This window comes from Arachis hypogaea, chromosome 5, assembly GCF_003086295.3.
Source record: "Arachis hypogaea cultivar Tifrunner chromosome 5, arahy.Tifrunner.gnm2.J5K5, whole genome shotgun sequence".
Classification (NCBI taxonomy): domain Eukaryota; kingdom Viridiplantae; phylum Streptophyta; class Magnoliopsida; order Fabales; family Fabaceae; genus Arachis; species Arachis hypogaea.
Window position 1 is genome coordinate 16,282,405 of NC_092040.1, and position 21,510 is coordinate 16,303,914.

A 21,510-nucleotide genomic window follows, 5' to 3' on the forward strand; every position below is an offset into this window, starting at 1 on the left:
AGGCATCTCAAAGATGTATATCACATCGCAGGAAAGGAGTAGGCACCCGACATCCCGGTGATCACTTTTACCAAAGAAGACGCATCCGGCGTCGCCTCAGGGCATGACGACCCCATGGTCATCACTATTATACTAGCAAACGCAAATCTTCACCGCACGTTGATAGACCAGGGGAGCTCCGCCGATATCTTATTCAAAACTGCTTTCGACAAACTCAACTTGGAAGAAAAAGAACTCAGAGCATATTCGCACAGCCTGTTCGGGCTAGGAGATACCCCAGTTCAACCGATGGGATACATCTCGCTCAACACAACTTTCGGGAAAGGAAGTCAGTCAAGAACACTCAAAATAGATTACATCGTAGTCGACATAAGTTCAGCTTACAATGCCCTAATAGGTCGGACAACATTAAATCAACTCGACGCAATAGTTTCGACTCCACATCTATGCATGAAGTTCCCAACTGCAGGAGGAATAACCACGATAAAGGCAGATCAGAAGATGGCGCGCCGCTGTTACAACGAAAGTCTAAACCTCAGAGGCAGAGGAGAAGAATTCCACACAATTGAGCTCGGTGGAGTTCAAAGATGGGAGGAGCTCCGCCCATAACCTGAAGGAGAAATAGAGAAAATCCAGATCGGGGACCCTGGACCAAACAACCAATATCAGCACACTCCTAAAAAAATACATAAAAGAATCACTCATACAGTTTCTACGAGACAACGCCGACCTCTTTGCATGGAAGGCCGCAGACATGCCAGGCATAGATCCCAAACTAATGTGCCACAAACTAGCAGTCTACCCAGGATCTTGGCTGGTGCAACAAAGGCGTAGAAAGCTAGGACCAGAACGCTCTCAAGCCGTGGAAGAACAAGTACGAGCTCTACTGACTATACCGATCTCAACAAAGCCTGCGTAAACGATCCCTACCCACTCCCGAACATCGACGCTCTGGTGGATGCCTCCTCCGGATATAAATACCTCTCCTTTATGGATGCATACTCGGGATATAACCAAATTCCAATGTACCCACCTGACCAAGAAAAAACCTCGTTCCTAACCCCAAAGGCAAATTACTGCTACATTGTTATGCCCTTCGGTCTTAAAAACGCGGGAGCCACTTACCAAAGATTAATGAACAAAGTTTTTTCGGATCACATCAGAAAGATCATGGAAGTTTACGTAGACGACATGTTAGTGAAGATGCAAGATGAAAAGATGTTATTATCCGACCTAACGCAAGTATTCAACACCATAAGACGACACGGCATGTGACTTAATCCCACAAAATGTACCTTCGCAGTAGAAGCTGGTAAATTCTTGGGTTTTATGATCACACAGAGAGGAATCGAGGCAAACCCGGACAAGTGCAGGGCCGTACTCGACATGAAAAGTCCGACTTGTGTCAAAGAGGTACAACAACTCAATGGGAGGTTGGCAGCCTTGTCCAGATTCCTGGCCGGATCAGCAATAAGATCTCTCCCCTTCTATGCTACTCTAAGGAAGGGAAAGGAGTTTGAATGGACAGCAGAATGCGAGCAAGCCTTCCAAGACTTCAAAGGATTCTTGGGACGGCCACCTATACTAAGTCGGCCACAGGAAGGAGAACCACTCATATTGTACCTCGCGGTGGGAAATCGGGCAACAGCCTCAGCACTGGTTCGAGAAGACAACAGCGGACAATAACCCATATACTTTATCAGCAAAGCATTACAAAGATCCGAGCTGAACTACCAGAAAATAGAAAAGTTTGCTTACGCTCTCATAATAGCATCTTGACGACTTCGCCCATATTTCCAGTCTCACACCATTAAAGTTCGGACCAACCAGCCCATAAAAGGGATCTTACAGAAAATAGACTTGGCAGGCAGAATCTTGCAATGGACAGTCGAACTGTCCAAATTCGACCTTCAATACGAAGCTCGGACGGCCATCAAATCTCAATATCTGGCCGACTTCATTGCGGAATTCACGGACACACCGGAAATCCCCACAAAATGGAATCTATATGTGGATGGTTCCTCAAATAAAACGGGATGTGGCGCAGGCGTAATAATTGAAAGCAACCAGGGAACCCAAATCGAACTCTCCCTCAAATTCGGGTTCCCTGCCCCAAACAATCAAGCGAAATATGAGGCACTACTAGCTGGTTTGAAGCTAGATAGGGAGGATGGAGCTCAAAAACTTATCGTCTTCAGCGACTCACAGGTAGTCACTTCACAAATAACAGGAAGCTACCAAGCCAAAAATCCCACTATGAAAAAATACTTGGACAAAACCAGGGAATAGCTCGGACAACTCAAAGAGTATGAAATTTGTCACATACCCTGAGAACAGAATGTCCGGGCCGATGCACTCTCAAAACTAGCCAGCACCAAACCAGGAGGCAACAATAGAAGCCTTATCCATGAAATTCTACAAAATCCATTAATCTCAGAAGAAGAAAAAATCTTAGCCATAACAGGTCGCGATCAGGGATGGATGACTCCCATAATTAATTACCTCAAAACAGAAGCCCTCCCTACAGATGAGAAAGAGGCAAAGAGGTTAAAACAGGAAGCACAATACTACACCATCATAAATAATACTTTATACAAAAGAGGGATTTCAATACCATTGCTAAAATTCGTGCCGACTTTCAACACAAAATATGTCTTAGAGGAAGTACACAGTGGCATTTGTGGCAATCACCTCGGAGCGCAGGCACTCGCCAAAAAAGTACTTCGGACAGGATTCTATTGGCCAACTTTACAAAAAGAAGCCACAAAATTTGTAAGGACATGTTCACCATGTCAGAAACATGCCAACTTTCACACTGCTCCGCCAGAGGAACTCATCAGCGTAACCTTACCTTTGCCATTCGCAAAATGGGGACTCGATTTTCTCGGACCTTTTTCCTCAAGGATCGGGACAAGTCAAATTCCTCATAGTAGGAATAGACTACTTCACAAAATGGATCGAGGCAGAAACCCTAGCCAACGTCACAGCTCAAAGAAGTCGGAAATTCCTATATAGAAACATCGTTACAAGGTTCGGAGTTCCGTACTCCATCACCACAGACAATGGTACCCAATTCACAGACGCAGGCTTCAGAAAACTAGCGGCCGACTTGAATATAAAACAACAATTCACCTCTGTTGAGCACCCCCAAGCCAATGGACAGGCTGAAGCTGCTAACAAAGTTATATTAGCAGGGCTAAAACAGAGATTACAAGATGCAAAGGGAGCCTGGGCTGAGGAGCTCCCACAAGTCCTATGGGCATACCGAACGACTCCACATTCCATGACAAATGAGTCACCCTTCTGATTAGCTTACGGAATGGAGGCAATGATCCTAGTAGAGGTCAAAGAAGGATCACCCAGAGTAATCCATTTTAGCGAAAAAGCCAATTCCCAACTTCAAAGGGAAGAGCTCGACTTACTTCTAGAAATTCGAGAAAAAAGATCGGATAAGGGAAGAGGCGTTGAAACGACGAATGGCCTCTAGATACAACCGAAAATTAATACAGCGGGCCTTTGCTGAAGACGACCTCATCCTAATCCGAAACGACATAGGAACAACTCGACCTGGAGAAGGAAAGCTAGCAGCAAACTGGAAAGGACCCTTCCGAGTCATAGAAGTACTGGGAAAGGGCTACTACAAGCTTTCCGAACTCGACGGGCGAGAGCTTCCTATATCATGGCACGCCTGCAACCTAAGAAGGTACTATAGCTAGGGATGATAAAAGATCTTGGACAAGGCGCACTCTTTTTCCTGAAAAAGGTTTTTTAACGAGGCGCCCCGCCAAGACCTACAAATCACCTGACTTAGGAAATTAACTCTTCATGTATATTTGCATTCTCTTTTAATAAAATTTGTTCAGATTCTCTACAAACGCTCAAGTCGTATTATTCTGAAAACATTCATCACTCGATTGTAAAGCTACAGATCGACAGAAAGTGAAAACCGAATTCACTGTGCGATCACGATAAAAACGAGGGCTAAAACCCAAATTCTACAAAATTGGCAAAGATGAAAATAGAATAATGCAAGAAGTTATAGAAAGTGATCCATAGAACGGACCTGACGAGGTCCTAATAAAATGGATTGCTATAAATAACTTAAAGACTGGCCGGCACAAAAAGTCGGACGAGCCACAACAACCCAAGTTATAAGTAAAGCCCTGGAAAAAGGTCTGGCCAACCCTATAAAAGAGGATTACTATAACTTCGAAGAGCCCATGAGGAAGTCAGACTCCTACAAGATAAGTTACAAAAGATAATCCCTGAAAGAGACCTAGACAAGGTCAAAAAAAGAGGATTATCAAGTAACTCGACAGGGCCCGACATGACAAAGTCGGCCCAGAAAGATAAGTTACAAAAGATAATCCCTGAAAGAGACCCAAAAAGGTCCAAAAAAGAGGATTATCAAGTAACTCGATGGGGCCCGATATAACAAAGTTGGCCCAAGATACAAAGTTACAGAAGGTGATCCCTAAAAGAGACCTGAACTAGGTCCAAGAAAGAGGATTACCAAGTAACTCGACAGGATCCAACGTGACGAAGTTGGCCCAAGATGTAAAGCTACAGAAGGTACTCCCTGAAAGAGACCTAAACAAAGTCCAAGAAAGAGGATTACCAAGCAAACTCGACAAAGCCCGACATGACGAAGTTGGCCCAAGATACAAAGTTACAGAAGGTGATCCCTGAAAGAGACCTGAACCAGGTCCAAGAAAGAGGATTACCAAGTAACTCGACAGGATCCGACGTGACGAAGTCGGCCCAAGATGTAAAGCTACAGAAGGTAATCCCTGAAAGAGACCTAAACAAAGTCCAAGAAAGAGGATTACCAAGCAAACTCGACAAAGCCCGACATGACGAAGTCGGTCCAAGATACAAAGCTACAAAGGTAATCCCTGAAAGAGACCTGAACAAAGTCCAAGAAAGAGGATTACCAAGTAATTTGACAGGAACCGACATGATAAAGCTACCCTTGGAAGAGACCTTAAGTAAAGTCCAAAAAGGAGGGCTACAAACGAACAAAAACCAAGTTGAAAAATCGGCAATCTCAGTATTACGACTCCAAGCAAAAAACAACAGTTTAAGATTGATGAGAGTAGCGTCAGGCCAAAGAATCAAGCTGATCATGTCAGACAAAAATCTACGATGGTGCCAAGACGAGTGCAAAGCAGACAGGATATAAAAACTACTAAGTTATGATAATAGCATGCTTCAGAGGCCACCAAAATCAGCCCAGGAAGCTCAACAAAACAAGCATTTACAAAAGTTGCTAAACAAGCAACAGAAGTATCAACAGTCAACAAAACACCATTTACAAAAAAAAAGAGTTCAAAGCCCACAGGCCGGGCTATACACAAATACATAAAAAATAATCAATAAAAGTCCAAAGATTTCCCAGTAGCAGCATCCCAGGGTGAAGAAGGACGAGTCTGAAGAGGAACTGTATCTACCATCCCATCATCCCGGTTTAGGATCTGGACATCAGGATCGGACTCAGGCTGAACGACTTCAGCTGCCTGAGAAGAAGAGGGTGGCACAACGGAGACTTTGGTAGAAGGAACAGAAGGAGGCTCAACATCATCATCATCAGGGTCCTCGGGAACGATTTTGTCATCCTTTACAACATTATCCAAGCTAAACAAGGCAAGGTCAGCCTCCGGGGCAATAACCCGAACCTATTCCTTCAGGTTCTCATAAGCAGCAGTTACGCTGCCCACAAGATGACCCTGGAGCTCGGAATAATCAACCCGGACCAATTCTAGCTCCTCCCGAAGACGCATCACTTCTCGGTAGGATGTGACATAGCTTTCTTTGTGCTTCAAAGCCACATCCTCAGCCAATCGCATAGAGGCCGCCAGGGCAAGAGAGCTGGCCTTCTCCCCCTCCATCTTCTTCTTCAGTTTAGTAACCTCCGCTTCAAACTCCTCCTTGAGACCCTTCATTCGATCAAATTCTTGCTTAGCTTCCTCCATAAAAGCTTTGGTAGCATGCAGAGGCAGATTTTGGGCAGTGCGATACAAAGCAGCTCCCATATGAGCCATCTTAACACTACTCCGAGTTATAAAATTCAAGTGATGAAGGAGAGATACATCATCCATTGAAAGAGCACCATAAGGTGCGATCTGCTGGTCCACAAAACCAATAGGATCAAAATCTAGGGCATCTAGATTGAAAGGTTCAACAGTTCGAGGTCTTTTTGGAGGAGGGGCAGCCGAAGAAGAAACCACAGCAGTAGTAGAAGATTGAGGGGGATCCACTAAACGAACCCGAGGTGTAGGGATCATTCTCCTCGGGCCAGGAGAGTTTGGCACGGATGGCTTCAAAGGAGCTTGGGAAGTTCCTTCCCCATCAGCCCGGGCCGAGATGTTTTGAGCTACAGTAGCTTTCCTCGCCTTCTTGAAAGCCTTCATTGCATCATTATTCTTGGCCATCTCTGCAAAATGAAAAACAAGAATTTATCACACCAGGAAAGAAAGCAGGAGAAGAACAAGATAACAAGATATATCAAGACAAATACCCAATGCAGTTCGAATAAGGAACGGGTCTCCCAAAGATTTTTTAGTATCCAAGTGAGGAGGTTCCCCCAAATATCCTCCAGGACATTCCCAAAGGCCTGCTCGACCTCATCCAGCATCTCCCAGGTATATCGGGATACCACTATGTTTCTCTGCCACTCTAAGGGAAAGCATGGCTCATTATTTTCGTCCAGAAAGAAAGGTCGGGCTCCTTCAACAGCCCAGACCTTAAAGAAGTAGTTCTTAAAATCCCGGAAAGATTCATCATACATGGAAAAAACCTTATGCCCCTGGGCAGACCTAAAAGAAACCCAATAAGCCTTCTTCTTGGTAGTCCCAGTTTTGGTCAACAAAACAAGGTATAGAAAAAGAGTTTGCGAAGGCGTAACACCAAATTCTTGACAAACAAGCTGAAAAATCTTGATGAAGCCCCATGAATTCGGATGGAGCTGCGAAGGGGCTACGTTACAAGACCATAACAGGTCAGGTTCAAAAGAAGTAAAAGGAAAGGTGATGTTCATTTGCCTAAAAAAGAAGTCATAAGCATAGAAGAAGGGACGTTCCCCCTGGATCAGGACTGGGAAGCAAACTCTATCACCATAATCAGGTGCTACCAACTCATAATTGCCCTCCTGATCCTCACCGCTACAGACACGATGATGATTTCTAAGCGTCACACAAAATTCTGAATCGACTAAAGAAACACACAGCAAGATAAGAGAGTCCAGCCAATCGGACATCCCTTCGGGAACCTCAGAAGAAGCCTCGACAATATTTTTTCGGGAAGACATGGCCAACTAATCCTACAAGCAAAAAAAATTAGGTTACTAAAAAGGTAAAGACATCCCAGACGAAATCAAAATAACTCGGACAGCACAATCCAGCGCGGTATAGCAGATAAAAAGGAAAACCCCAGGACACAACCCAAAGTCCAAGGGCATCCTTTGGAGGCAATCAAGGAATAAAGATTCAAGGAAAATCCACAAGACTAATGTCTCAGCAGAAACCCTTTCCAAGAAAAACAAACACGAAGAAGATAAAAAAAAAGCCATCAAAAGGAGCAAACTTCCTCAAAACAAACAAAGTTCAGCAAAACAGGAGTAGCATACGAAGCCCTAAAAAGCCAAATCCGGAGAAAACACCCAGAAGCGTACATAAAGGCAAAAAGAAGACCAGAAGGCATGCATCACAGTGATAAACCGAGCATGACAATATACAAAGATTCAAGCTTTCCAACATGCACTCAGTCAGAACTTCAAAAAACAAATACAGAGCAGCAAAATAGACGACGGAAGAAAAAGAAAAACTAACCTGAAAAAAGGAGAAGAATGCGGAAGAAGGTTGAAGACAAAGAGGCTAGAAGCTACCGTCGGAAGCACTCACGATCGCCGAAACCACGTTGAGAAGCCAAGAAACGTAAGCTTTTAGGGGAAAACAGAAGATGAGAAAGAAAAGGGAAGTTACGAAATAGAGAAGAGAAACTATTTGGTGAAAAGTTTAAAAAGATCAAAGAAACAAAGCATTAAAACCAATTAATGAGGGCATTTAAAAACCCTTGTGCGTTCCCAAGGCAAGGACGCTAATCTAAAAGCGCGCGCTCTCAGAGGGAGCGAAACGTTCTGCATTCAAAAAGGAACTCTACATAGATAAAGTCGACAAAATGCTTGAGTTTGGCTCCACCCGAGAAGGTTCGAAGTCCTAAAAACTAAGACTTTACCTCCAAAGGGAAACCGAGCTCGAGTAGGGGCACTATTCATACCCTAGGTCGAGATGTCTGACTCGGAATGTTCTACAGACAAAGTGACCGACCTCTTCAGGTTAGGACAAACCGACCTCTTCTCAAAGAGCTCGGCCAAGTCACAGGAAAGCCCAATAAAGGGCCCAAATAGAGGAACATGACCCCAATCCAAAAGACAGCCCAAAGCCTATAGAGATAAAGGCGGTTCCCAGGAAAGATAAGATAAAGATAAAGATAAGATAACTAACTTATCTTATCTGAAAAGGTCACTTTACACCATTATAAATACACTGGAGCACCCAGGTATAACACATACTCTGATTCTACTCAATCCCTGCTTAATACCCTTGTTAACTTAAGCATCGGAGTCCCTTGCAGGTATCCCCCACCCTCCGGGGACAAAGGATCAGCACCATCACCAAGTCCAACAAGTCGGACACAACAGCTCTGACCCACACAGAAAATCTCGTCCGAGATCGACCTACAGTTTCAGGTGACCCTCAGAACAGTTTTGATGAGTGATTTCAGGTGTAATAGGTTGGAATGGTTTGACAAGAGTGGAAGAAAAGCATTCAAGAGGGAGAAAACATGAAGAAATCAAAGGAGAAGCACACACTGGCGTGTGCGTGCACACAACCCACTGTGTGTACACACAAGAACCACAAAACTATGTGTGCGTACGCACAACATCCTGTGCGTGCGCACAAGAAGAAAATCAGCAAGTGTGCTTACACACAAGTCCCAGCGCGTGACTCATTTAAGCAAATCGCTTGGGGCAATATTTGGGCCTCCAGGGCCCGATTTTGGACCTTCTGAAGCTGATTGAAGGTTAGCATCATGTAGTTCATTTTCTAGAGAGAGAAGCTCCCCATTCTCTCTAGAACCTAGGGTTTTTAGTTTAATTTCCTTGCTATTTCTACTTTTAATTCTTGTTTTCATCTAGTCTCTTCTACCTTTCCTTGTTCTATTGTCTTAATTTCCTTTGTTTATCTTGTTAATTTCTCATTTTAGTTACCTTTTATGTTTATGCACACTCTTGTTATTTTAATTTTCAATCAATACAATTTATGTTTTATGTTCATTTATTGCTTTCTTTAGTTGTTGTTATCATTTTCTTGCCTTTGGTAGTTAGCTTTTATATTTAATGCAATTTAATATTATTTTATTTTCATGCACACTAAGTGTTTGATAAAATACTTGGCTTAGTTTTTACTTAGTTTTTCTTCACTCTTGGCTTGATGACCCTTGAGTCATTGATGTCCATTCTTGTTTGATATATTAGAGTAGTTAGTTGATTTGGTTTTCCTTGACTCTAAGTAACCCAATAGTGTTGACTTAGGACTTAGGGATTGGAATCAACTATGCCTATTTGACTTGTCCTCGATGTAGGGTTAACTAAGTAGGATTAACTCTTCATAATCATCATGTGTTTATGGTCAATGTCTAGGATAGGTAACTATAGCTCTCAATTACTTGCCAATAAGTTTTTCTTGCATTTGAAATTTTATTGCTTTTGACTTTTACTTGCTTTGACTTTTAATTCCATGCATGCTTGTTTAATTCCTTGCTATTTACATTTCTTGCTTCTCTTGCAATCCCAATTCCCCATGCTCTCTCACAGCTAATGATGAACACTCAATTGCAACTCCTAGGGAAGACAACTCGGGACTTAAAACTCGATTTATAATTGTTTTGAATGGTGACATCCTTTGGATTAACATTTGATTATGAGAATTCATTGTTGGTTTGGACTATGCTACTAACGAATTAGTTTTTGTTTTCATTGATTCTAAACCGGCAATAATTTTCATTTATCAAATTTGGCACCGTTGTCAGGGAAGTTGCAATGGTGTAAAGTTGTTGGCTATTGTATATATGTTAATATGTAAATAGTTGTTTTTTGGTTGTGTTTTTGTTAGTGGTTAGGATTATCTTGGAGGACATTGCGAATTCAAGCATTGGTGAGGAAGTCAAGCACAAGCCACCATAGCAAGGGCTCTCCCAATTGTCTAACTTAAAGACAATAAATAAAAGTGCTTGGTATCATCTTTCTAACTTTCCCTCTCCTTTAGCACTTGTTTGTTGAATTTTGCTTCTTTTAGTTAGCTTCGTTTAGTAGAATTTTTGTGTTGATTTTGAATTTTTAGAGTAAAATAAATTTTGGGGTTGAAAAAACTATTTTGGATGTCAATTTCGGTGCTTTAAGGCACTAAAATTTTTTTAGAAAAATAGAGCATGTGCGTGCGCACACACCTGTGCGTACGCACACAACCCCAACTTTTGCATTCTATGCACACGCACCCCTCTATGCGTGCGCACACCAGCTTATGACCTTCTATTGGGAGCGATAGCATGCCTTGTGCGTCCGCATCTCCCCTCTTTATGCGTTGTGTACGCACACACGGACCTGTGTGCGTATGCACATACGTCGAGATAGCAGGCAATTTTGATGCTTCAATTTCAAAATAAAAAAAGAGTGTGTTCTGTACGTGCGCTCAAGCTTGTGCGCACGCACGTCTTGATCCCCCCCTCTGTTTGGAGCACCCGCACACTTTGTGCGAGTGCACACCATCCATATTTCACCTAGTGTGCGTACGCACACGACCCTGTGCGTACGCACGCCCCTGTTTTCTCACCCCTATACTTCTTTTCTCCTCTTCTCTCTACTTCTTCTCTTCTTCTCTCTTCCACCCCTCTCTTCTCTTGCTTTTGCCCTCCTCTATACTTGCTTTACTTCATTTTGTTTGCATCTCACTTTTATTTTAGTAATTGCATTAGTTTTTTGTTTAGTTAACTATTAATTAAATAAGTTGCAAGTGTTTGATCGATGATTGATTGGGTTGCTTCTTGCTTAAGTATTGGTTTAATTTATAAATATCTGCACTGAGCATTAAGTCTTTGTTTGATTGCCTAGATGAATTGCAAGTATAATACCTGTGTTGTAGCTACCATATGTGTTAGACTATATCCTTGTTTGGCATCATGAATTGTGCACTTTTATTTTGGTGAATTGAGTTAAACTACTTATTCATCATGATTTTTAAGTGAATATAATCACATAACAAGGTATTTGTTCCTTGTTAATGCTTTGCATTTTTTTTATTCGATTTGACTTGATTCTTATCAAGACTTGTTACTTTTTATAACAAGCACCTTATACATGTGATTATTTCATTATTCCTAAGGGTGAATAAGTATTCTCATTTCGTCATTAAATTGGTTATTGTTAATTGTTCCAGATTCTATTAATTTTGCGCTTTCACTTGCACAATTTCAATATCCAATATCTCAAATACTCAATTCACTTTTGAGGTTACCTAGAGTTGCTTGTGCCTTACGTTTTGCTTATTCTTTATTTGCACCCTAGGCTATTCAATTGAGGAACACATGCTTTTTCTTTTGCCTTTGTGGTTACTATTTTTACCCGGCCAATGTGTTGTGTTCTAAATCGTGCGCATTTAGAATACTGATGAGCGGATAATTTATACACTTTTTGGCATTGTTTTTAGGTAGTTTTTAGTATGTTTTAGTTACTTTTAGTATAGTTTTATTAGTTTTTATGAAAAAATCATATTTCTGGACTTTAATATGAGTTTGTGTGTTTTTCTGTGATTTCAGGTATTTTTTGGCTGAAATTGAGGGACTTGAGCAAAAATCAGATTCAGAGGTTGAGAAAGGACTGCATATGCTGTTGGATTCTGACCCTCCTACACTCGAAGTGGATTTTCTAGAGCTATTGAAGCCAAATTGGCGCAGTCTCAAATGGTTTGGAAAGTAGACATCTTGGGCTTTCCAGAAATATATAATAGTTCATACTTTGGTCGAGATTTGATGACCCAAACTGGCATCCAAACACCCACTAGAGACCTTTTTCTGGCATAAAAACGCCGGAAATGGCACCAAAGCTGGAGTTAAACTTCAAGGATGGCCTATGCACGTGAAAGCTTCAAGGCTCAGCCCAAACACACACCAAGTAAGCCCCGGATGTGGATTTCTGCACTATCTACTCATTTTCTGTAAACCCTAGTTACTAGTTTAGTATAAATAGCACTTTTTGACAATTATATTTCATCTTTGGACCACTTTTCGATCATTTGATCAGGTCTTCTTTCCCTATTTTCGAATTCTTATGCCATTTGGGAGGCTGGCCATTTGGCCAAGCCTAGACCTTTTGTTCTTATGTATTTTCAACGGTGGAATTTCTACACCTCATAGATTAAGGTGAGGAGCTCTGCTGTTCCTCATGAATTAATGCAAGTACTATGGTTTTTCATTCAATTCATGCCTACTTCTTCTCCAAGATATGCTCTTGTAATTAATTCAGTTAAGTTAGACTGAAGGGGTGACCCGTGACAATCACCCGTGACAATCACCGTCTATCTTTAGTACTCGCTTAGCCAAGATCCACGTGCATGACAACCACAAAGCGGTCTACATGATGTTCAACGTAGTCATTGGACGACAGCCGGAGTATATTTTCTTGGGACTCTAATCAATGACTCACATTGTCTCTCCTGACAACAGAGCATCTGAATCTGAGATTAGGATCTTCGTGGTATAGGCTAGAACACTAGACAGCATTCCTGAGATCCGGAAAGTCTAAACCTTATCTGTGGTATTCCGAGTAGGATCTGGAAAGGGATGACTGTGAGGAGCTTCAAACTCACGAATGTTGGGCGCAGTGACAGTGTGCAAAAGGATCAATGGATCTTATTCTGACGCTAGCGAGAACCGATAGATAATTAGCCCTACGGTAGCTGTGCCTGGTATTTTTCATCCGAGACGAGAAATCCGACAGTTGATTAGCCGTACAGAGACCATAGCCGGACCATTTTCACTGAGAGGATCATACAGCTTGCCATGGAAGGGAGCAAGCATGATTGGATGAAGACAATAGGAAAGCAGAGGTTCAGGAGCAACAAAGCATCTCCAAACGCATATCTGAAATTCCCACCAATGAATTACATAAGTATCCCTATCTTATTTTACATTTTATTTATCTTTTAATTATCAATACCTCATAACCATTTGAATCCGCCTGACTGAGATTTACAAGATGACCATAGCTTGCTTCAAGCTGGAAATCTCTGTGGGATCGACCTTTATTCACGTAAGGTATTACTTGGACGACCCAGTGCACTTGCTAGTTAGTTGTGCGGAGTTGTGAAAAGTGTGATCACAATTTCGCATACCAAGTTTTTGGCACCATTGCCGGGGACTGTTCGAGTTTGGACAACTGACGGTTCATCTTGTTGCTTAGATTGGGTAATTTTATTTTATGTGTAAGCTTTTTGTTTTTACTTTCGAAAAATACAAAAAAATCATAAAAACTAAAAAATTTTTGTGTTTCTTGTTTGAGTCTAGTGTCAAATTCTAAGTTTGGTGTCAATTGCATGGTTTCAAATTTTCTCAAGTTTTCGAAAAAAAAATTTCATGCATTCTGTTCTTCATTGATCTTCAAGTTGTTCTAGATGGTTTTCCTTGTTCTGATCTTTAAATTCTCCTCTTTGGTGTCTTTTCCTGTTTTTCATATGCATTTTCGAAATCATAGTGTCTAAACTTTAAAAATTTCTAAGTTTGGTGTCTTGCATATCTTTCTTTTCTTAAAAATTTTCAAAAATATGTCCTTGATGTTCATCATGATCTTCAAAGTGTTCTTGGTATTCATTTTGATATTCAAAGTGTCCTTGCATGCATTACTTGTTTTGATATTGCATTTTTATGTTTTATTTCATTTTGTTGTTTTTCTATCTCTTCATTAAAAATTCAAAAATAAAAAATAATATATCTTTTCAAGTGGATAATACAGATAAATGAAGATTCAGAACATAAGGCAGAAGAATCACAGAGAAAAAGAGCTCACTGGCACAAAACACCAGTAAAGAGGCACTTTGGGCGTTAAACGCCAGAATGGCTACCATTATGGGCATTTAACGCCAGTAAAGCTATCATTCTGGGCGTAAACGCCAGAATGGGCAGCATTCTGGGCGTTTAGAAAAATGCCCAGTAAAGAAAGATTTCTGGCATTTAACGCCAGCCAGGGTATCTGGCTGGGCGTTAAACGGCCAAAGAGGTAGCATTCTGGGTGTTAAACGCCAGAATGGATAGCATCCTGGGCGTTTAACGCCAGGATGACACAATGGAGGTAATTTTGTTTCCAATTCGATTTTTTTTTCAATTTTTCATGTTTTAATTCATAACTTTTTGCATCAAACATATTTTAAACTTTCATTTTTCATAATTTTTCTTTCGATTTTTTTGAAAATTTTCAAACTAATCTTTTAAAAATCTTTTTCTTAATCTTATCTCATATTTTCAAAAAAATCCTTGCTAACAATTAATGTTTTGATTCAAAAAAAATTGCAAGTTTGTTACTTTCTTGTTAAGAAAGGATCAATCTTTGAATTTTAGAATCATATCTTTTAATTTCTTGTTAGTCAAGTCATCAATTTTAAAAATGAAATCTTTTCCAATCATATCTTTTTAAAATCAAATATTTTTTTTCAATAATATATTTTTAAAAATCAAATCTTTTTCAATCATATATTTTCAATCATATCTTTTTAAAACCAAATTTTTTTCAATCATGTCTCTTTTAATTTGATTTCGAAATCTTTTTCTAACTTCTTATCTTTTCAAAATTATTTTCAAATCTTTTTCAACTAATTACTATTTCTTATCTTTTTCAAAACCACCTAACCATTCTTTAACTTCCAATTTTCAAAAATTACTAACCACTTTTTCAAAAATCTTTTTAATTAACTAATTGTTTTAAATTCTAACTTTATTTTATTTCTTTTTTTTTTTAATTTTTGAAAACTCTCTCTCTCTCTCCTCTCTTTTTAGTTATTTTATTTAACTAACAATTCTCTTCTACTCATCTAAAAATTCGAACCCTCTCCTCTTTCTGTGTTCGAATTCTTCTTATTCTCCCTCTACCTCATCCTTCTATTCTTCTTTTCCTCTGACACATGAAGGAGTCTCTATACTGTGACATAGAGGATTTCACTACTCCCTTTTGTTCTCTTCTTTTTCATATGAGCAGAAACAGGGATAAAAATATTCTTGTTGAAGCTGATCTTGAACCTGAAAGGACTCTGAAAAAGAAGCTAAGAGAAGCTAAAGCACAACACTCCGCTTTTACTGTAAGAGACAGAGCTAGAGCATGGTTAGACTCTCAACCTAAAGATAGCCTGGACTCCTGGGATAAGCTGGTCACGGCCTTCTTGACTAAGTTCTTTCCTCCTCAAAAGCTGGGCAAGCTTAGAATCGATGTTCAGACCTTCAAACAAAAAGATGGTGAATCCCTCTATGAAGCTTGGGAAAGATACAAGCAGATGACCAAAAGATGTCCTTCTGACATGTTTTCAGAATGGACCATGATAGATATATTCTATTATGGTCTATTTGAGTTCTCTAAGATGTCATTGGACCATTCTGCAGGTGGATCCATTCACCTAAAGAAAACGCCTGCAGAGGCTTAAGAACTTATTGACATAGTTGCAAATAACCAGTTCATGTACACTTCTGAGAGGAATTCCGTGAATAATAGGACGCCTTAAAGGAAGGGAGTTCTTGAAATTGATGCTCTGAATGCCATATTGGCTCAGAACAAAATGTTGACTCAGCAAGTCAACATGATTTCTCAAAGTCTGAATGGATGGCAAAATGCATCCAACAGTACTAAAGAGGCATCTTCTGAAGAAGAATCTTATGATCCTGAGAACCCTACAATGGCAGAGGTAAATTATATGGGTGAACCTTATGGAAACACCTATAATTCATCATGGAGAAATCATCCAAATTTCTCATAGAAGGATCAACAAAATCCTCAACAAGGCATTAATAATGGTGGAAGAAATAGGCTCAGCAATATCAAGCCTTATCCATCATCTTCTCAGTAACAGACAGAGAATTATGAACAGAGTACCTCTAACTTAGCAAATTTAGTCTCTGATCTGTCTAAGGCCACTTTAAGTTTCATGAGTGAAACAAGGTCCTCCATCAGAAATCTGGAGGCACAAGTGCGCCAGCTGAGTAAGAAAATAACTGAAACTCCTCCTAGTACTCTCCCAAGCAATACTGAAGAAAATCTAAAAAGAGAGTGCAAGGCCATTGATATAGTCAATATGGCCGAATGCAAGGAGGAAGGGGAGGACGTGAATCCCAATGAGGAAGACCTCATGAGACGTCTCCCAACCAAGAAGGAGTTCCTTATTGAGGACACAAAGGAATCTGAGGCTCACATAGAGACCATAGAGATTCCATTAAACCTCCTTCTGCCATTCATGAGCTCTGAAGACTATTCTTCCTCTGAAGAGGATGAAGATGTAACTGGAGAGCAAGTTGCTCAATATTTAGGAGCTATCATGACGCTGAATGCCAAGATTTTTGGTAATGAGACTTGGGAAGGTGAACCTCCCTTGCTCATTAGTGAACTAGATACCTGGGTTCAGCAAACTTTACCTCAAAAGAGACAAGATCCTGGCAAATTTGTAATACCCTGTACCATAGGCACCATGACCTTTGAGAAAGCTCTGTGTGACCTAGGATCAGGCATAAATCTTATGCCACTCTCTGTAATGGAGAAGCTGGGGATCATTGAGGTACATCCTGCCTTATTCTCATTACAAATGGCAGACAAATCAGTAAGACAAGCTTATGGATTGGTAGAGGACGTGTTGGTAAAGTTGAAGACCTTTACATCCCTGCTGATTTCATAATTTTAGACACTAGGAAGGAGGAGGATGAATACATCATCCTTGGAAGACCTCTCCTAGCCACAGTAGGAGCTGTGATAGATGTTAACAGAGGAGAATTAGTCCTTCAATTGAATTGGGACTACCTTGTGTTTAAGGCTCAAGGATCTTCTTCTTTAACAATGGAGAGGAAGCATGAAAAGCTTCTCTCAGTACAGAGTCAAACAAAGCCCCCACAATCAAACTCTAAGTTTGGTGTTGAGAGGCCACAACCAAACTCTAAGTTTGGTGTTGGGAGTCTAAAACATTGACCTGATCACCTATGAGGCTCCATAAGAGCCCACTGTCAAGCTATTGACATTAAAGAAGCGCCTATTGGGAGGCAACCCAATTTTTATTTATCTAATTTTATTTTATTTTCATTGTTCTTTTATGCTTTCTTAGGTTCATGATCATGTGGAGTCACGAAAAAAATATTAAAATTAAAAACAAAATAAAAAACAGCAGATGAAAAATCACACCCTGGAGGAAGGACTTACTGGCGTTTAAACGTCAATAAGGAGCATCTAGCTGGCGTTCAACGCCAGTACAGAGCATGGATCTGGCGTTGAACGCCAGATAAGCAGCATCCTGGCGTTTAAATGCCAGGAATATACCCCGAGGAGAGCTGGCGCTGAACGCCAGAAACAAGCATGGAACTGGCGTTCAACGCCAGAAACATGCTGCAGTTGGGTGTTGAACGCATCACCTCGGCGTTTAAATGCCAGAATTGCATGCAAAGGCATTGTACATGCCTAATTGGTGCAGGGATGTAAATCCTTGACACCTCAGGATCTGTGGATCCCACAGGATCATCACAGGATCTGTGGACCCCACAGGATCCCCACCTACCATATTCTCCCCTCTTCTCAACATTCATCCTCTCTTTCCAATAAACACTCTTCCCCAAAACGCTTCACCAATCACCTCAATCTCTCTTCCCAATTACCCCCTTCACCACTCACATCCATCCTTAACACCAAAACCCACCCTACATGGCCGAAACACAAACATCTCTCCCTCTCCCCCATATCTTCTTCTCCTTCTTTTATTCTTTCTTCTTTTGCTCGAGGGCGAGCAACATTCTAAGTTTGGTGTGGTAAAAGCATAGCTTTTTGCTTTTCCATAACCATTGATGGCACCTAAGGCCAGAGAAACCTCAAAAAAAAAAAGAAGAAGAAGAAAAAGGGAAGACAATTGCTTCCACCTCTGAGTCATGGGAGATGGAGAGATTCATCTCAAGGGTCCATAGCTCAGTAATAGAGCATTTGACTGCACATCAAGAGAGCATGAGGAATTCCCTCATCAAGAAATCCCTGAGATACCTCAGGGGATACATTTTCCTCCACACAACTATTGGGAGCAACTAAGGATAAGAGCACCAAAATCACTAGGGATCAAGCAATAGAGGCAAGGAAGAGACATAAAGGAGCTCAAAAAGCACCATTAGTCCTTCAAAAAGGTGCCACCCTCACTAAGGTGGACTCATTCCTTAACTTCCTTGTTCTTATCTCTGTTTTTCGATTTTTATGCTATATGTATGTTTATGTTTTATGTCTCTACCTTATGATCATTAGTATCGAGTAACTATGTCTTAAGGCTATAAATAATTCCATAAATCCTTCATCTCTCTTAAATGAAAAATGTTTCTAATTCAAAAGAACAAAAAGTACATGAATTTCGAAATTATCCTTGAATTTAGTTTAATTATATTGACGTGGTGACAATACTTTTTGTTTTCTGAATGAATGCTTGAACAATGCATAATTTTGATCTTGTTGTTTATGAATGTTAAAATTATTGGATCTTGAAAGAATGATGAACAAAGAGAATGTTATTGACGATCTGAAAAATCATGAAAATTGATTCTTGAAGCAAGAAAAAGCAGTGAAAAAGCAAAAGCTTGCGAAAAAAATTTTGAAAGAAAAAAAAGCAAGCAGAAAAAGCCAATAGCCCTTAAAACCAAAAGGCAAGGGTAAAAAGGATCCAAGGCTTTGAGCATCAATGGATAGGAGGGCCCAAGGAAATAAAATCCAGGCCTAAGCGGCTAAATCAAGCTGTCCCTAACCATGTGCTTGTGGCATGCAGGTCCAAGTGAAAAAGCTTGAGACTGAGTGGTTAAAGTCGTGATCCAAAGCAAAAAGAGTGTGCTTAAGAGCTCTGGACACCTCTAACTGGGGACTTTAGCAAAGCTGAGTCACAATTTGAAAAGGTTCACCCAGTCATGTGTCTGTGGAATTTATGTATCCGGTGGTAATACTGGAAAACAAAGTGCTTAGGGCCACGGCCAAGACTCATAAAAGTAGCTGTGTTCAAGAATCAACAAACTTAACTAGGAGAATTAATAACACTATCTGAAATTCTAAGTTCCTATCGATGCCAATCATTCTAAACTTCAAAGGAAAAAGTGAGATGCCAAAACTGTTCAGAGGCAAAAAGCTACAAGTCCCGCTCATCTAATTAGAATTAATATTCATTGATATTTTGGGATTTATAGTATATTCTCTTCTTTTTATCCAAATTGATTTTCAGTTGCTTGGGGACAAGCAACAATTTAAGTTTGGTGTTGTGATGAGCGGATAATTTATACGCTTTTTGGCATTGTTTTTAGATAGTTTTCAGTGTAATCTAGCTACTTTTAGGGATATTTTCATTAGTTTTTATGCTAAATTCACATTTCTGGACTTTACTATGAGTTTGTGTGTTTTTCTGTGATTTCAGGTAATTTTTGGCTGAAATAGAGGGACCTGAGCAAAACTCTGATAAAAGGCTGACAAAGAACTGCTGATGCTGTTGGATTCTGACCTCCCTGCACTCGAAATGGATTTTCTGGAGCTACAGAACTCCAAATAGCGCTTTCTCAACGGCGTTGGAAAGTAGACATCCAAAGCTTTCCAGCAATATATAATAGTCCATACTTTATTCGAGATTGAACGATGTAAACTGGTGCTCAACGCCAGTTCCATGCTGCATTCTGGAGTCAAACGCCAGAAACACATCATGAACCAGAGTTGAACGCCAAAAACACATTACAACTTAGAGTTCAACTCCAAAAGAAGCCTCAGCTCATGTAAAGCTCAAGCTCAGCCCAAGCACACACCAAATGGGCCCCGGAAGTGGATTTCTACATCAATTACTTATTTCTGTAAACCCTAGTAGCTAGTCTAGTATAAATAGGATATTTTACTATTGTATTAGATATCTTTGGTCTCAGTTTTATTTTATTATTCATCTTCGGAGACTATTGATTACGTTTGGGGGCTGGCCATTCGGCCATGCCTGGATCTTCATCACTTATGTATTTTCAACGGTGGAGTTTCTACACACCATAGAATAAGGGTGTGGAGCTCTGCTGTACCTCAAGTTTTAATGCAATTACTACTATTTTATATTCAATTCCGCTTGTTCTTATTCTAAGATATTCATTTCACTTCAACATGATGAATGTGATGATCCGTGACACTCATCATCATTCTCACCTATGAACGCGTGACTGACAACCACTTCCGTTCTACCTCAGACCGGGCACATATCTCTTGGATTCCTTAATCAGAATCTTCATGGTATAAGCTAAATTGATGGCGGCATTCATGAGAATCCAGAAAGTCTAAACCTTGTCTGTGGTATTCCGAGTAGGATTCCAGGATTGAATGACTGTGACGAGCTTCAAACTCGCGATTGTTGGGCGTGATGACAAACGCAAAAGAATCAAGGGATTCTATTCCAACATGATCGAGAACCGACAGATGATTAGTCGTGCCGTGACAGAGCATTTGGACCTTTTTCACTGAGAGGATGGGATGTAGCCATTGACAACTGTGATGCTCTACATACAGCTTGCCATGGAAAGGAATAAGAAGGATTGAAGGAAGACAGTAGGAAAGCAGAGATCCAACAGGGACAAGCACCTCCACGCACGTATCTGAAATTCCCACCATTGAATTACATGAGTAACTCTATCTTTATTTTCTGTTTATTTATTTAATATTCGAAAACTCCATAACATTTATTATCCGCATAACTGATATCTACAAGATGACCATAGCTTGCTTCATACCAACAATCTCCGTGGGATCGACCCTTACTCACGTAAGGTATTACTTGGACGACCCAGTGCACTTGCTGGTTAGTTGTGCGAAGTTGTAACTAAGTGTGATTCACGTTTGAGAGCGCTACCAAGTTTTTGGCGCCATTGTTGATGATCACAATTTCGTGCACCATGACCTTTCAGAGAATTTTGAAGTTTCATGGACTTAGTTTCTCTAATGCAGCAAAATTGTAAGTTTTATGGACTTCCATCGGAAGATCCTCATCAGTTCTTAGCTAAATTCTTGCAAATCTGTGATACTTTTAAGACTAATTGGGTTGATTCCGAGGTCTACAAACTTATGCTTTTCCCCTTTGCTGTAAGAGACAAAGCTAGAATATGGTTGGACTCACAACCTAGAGAAAGCCTGAACTCTTTGGACAAGTTGGTCAATGCTTTCTTGACAAATTCTTTCCACCTCAAAAGATGAGC

At 40.4% G+C, this 21,510-nt stretch overlaps 1 non-coding gene across 1 annotated transcript; it reads right to left on the minus strand.

Annotated features, from left to right (window-relative positions):
* Window positions 1–15,512: 15,512 nt before the first annotated feature.
* Window positions 15,513–15,616, minus strand: LOC112804687 (small nucleolar RNA R71). The gene has a single exon (XR_003203301.1). It is a non-coding gene; the product is annotated as a small nucleolar RNA R71 (small nucleolar RNA).
* Between the last annotated feature and the right edge of the window lie 5,894 nt (window positions 15,617–21,510).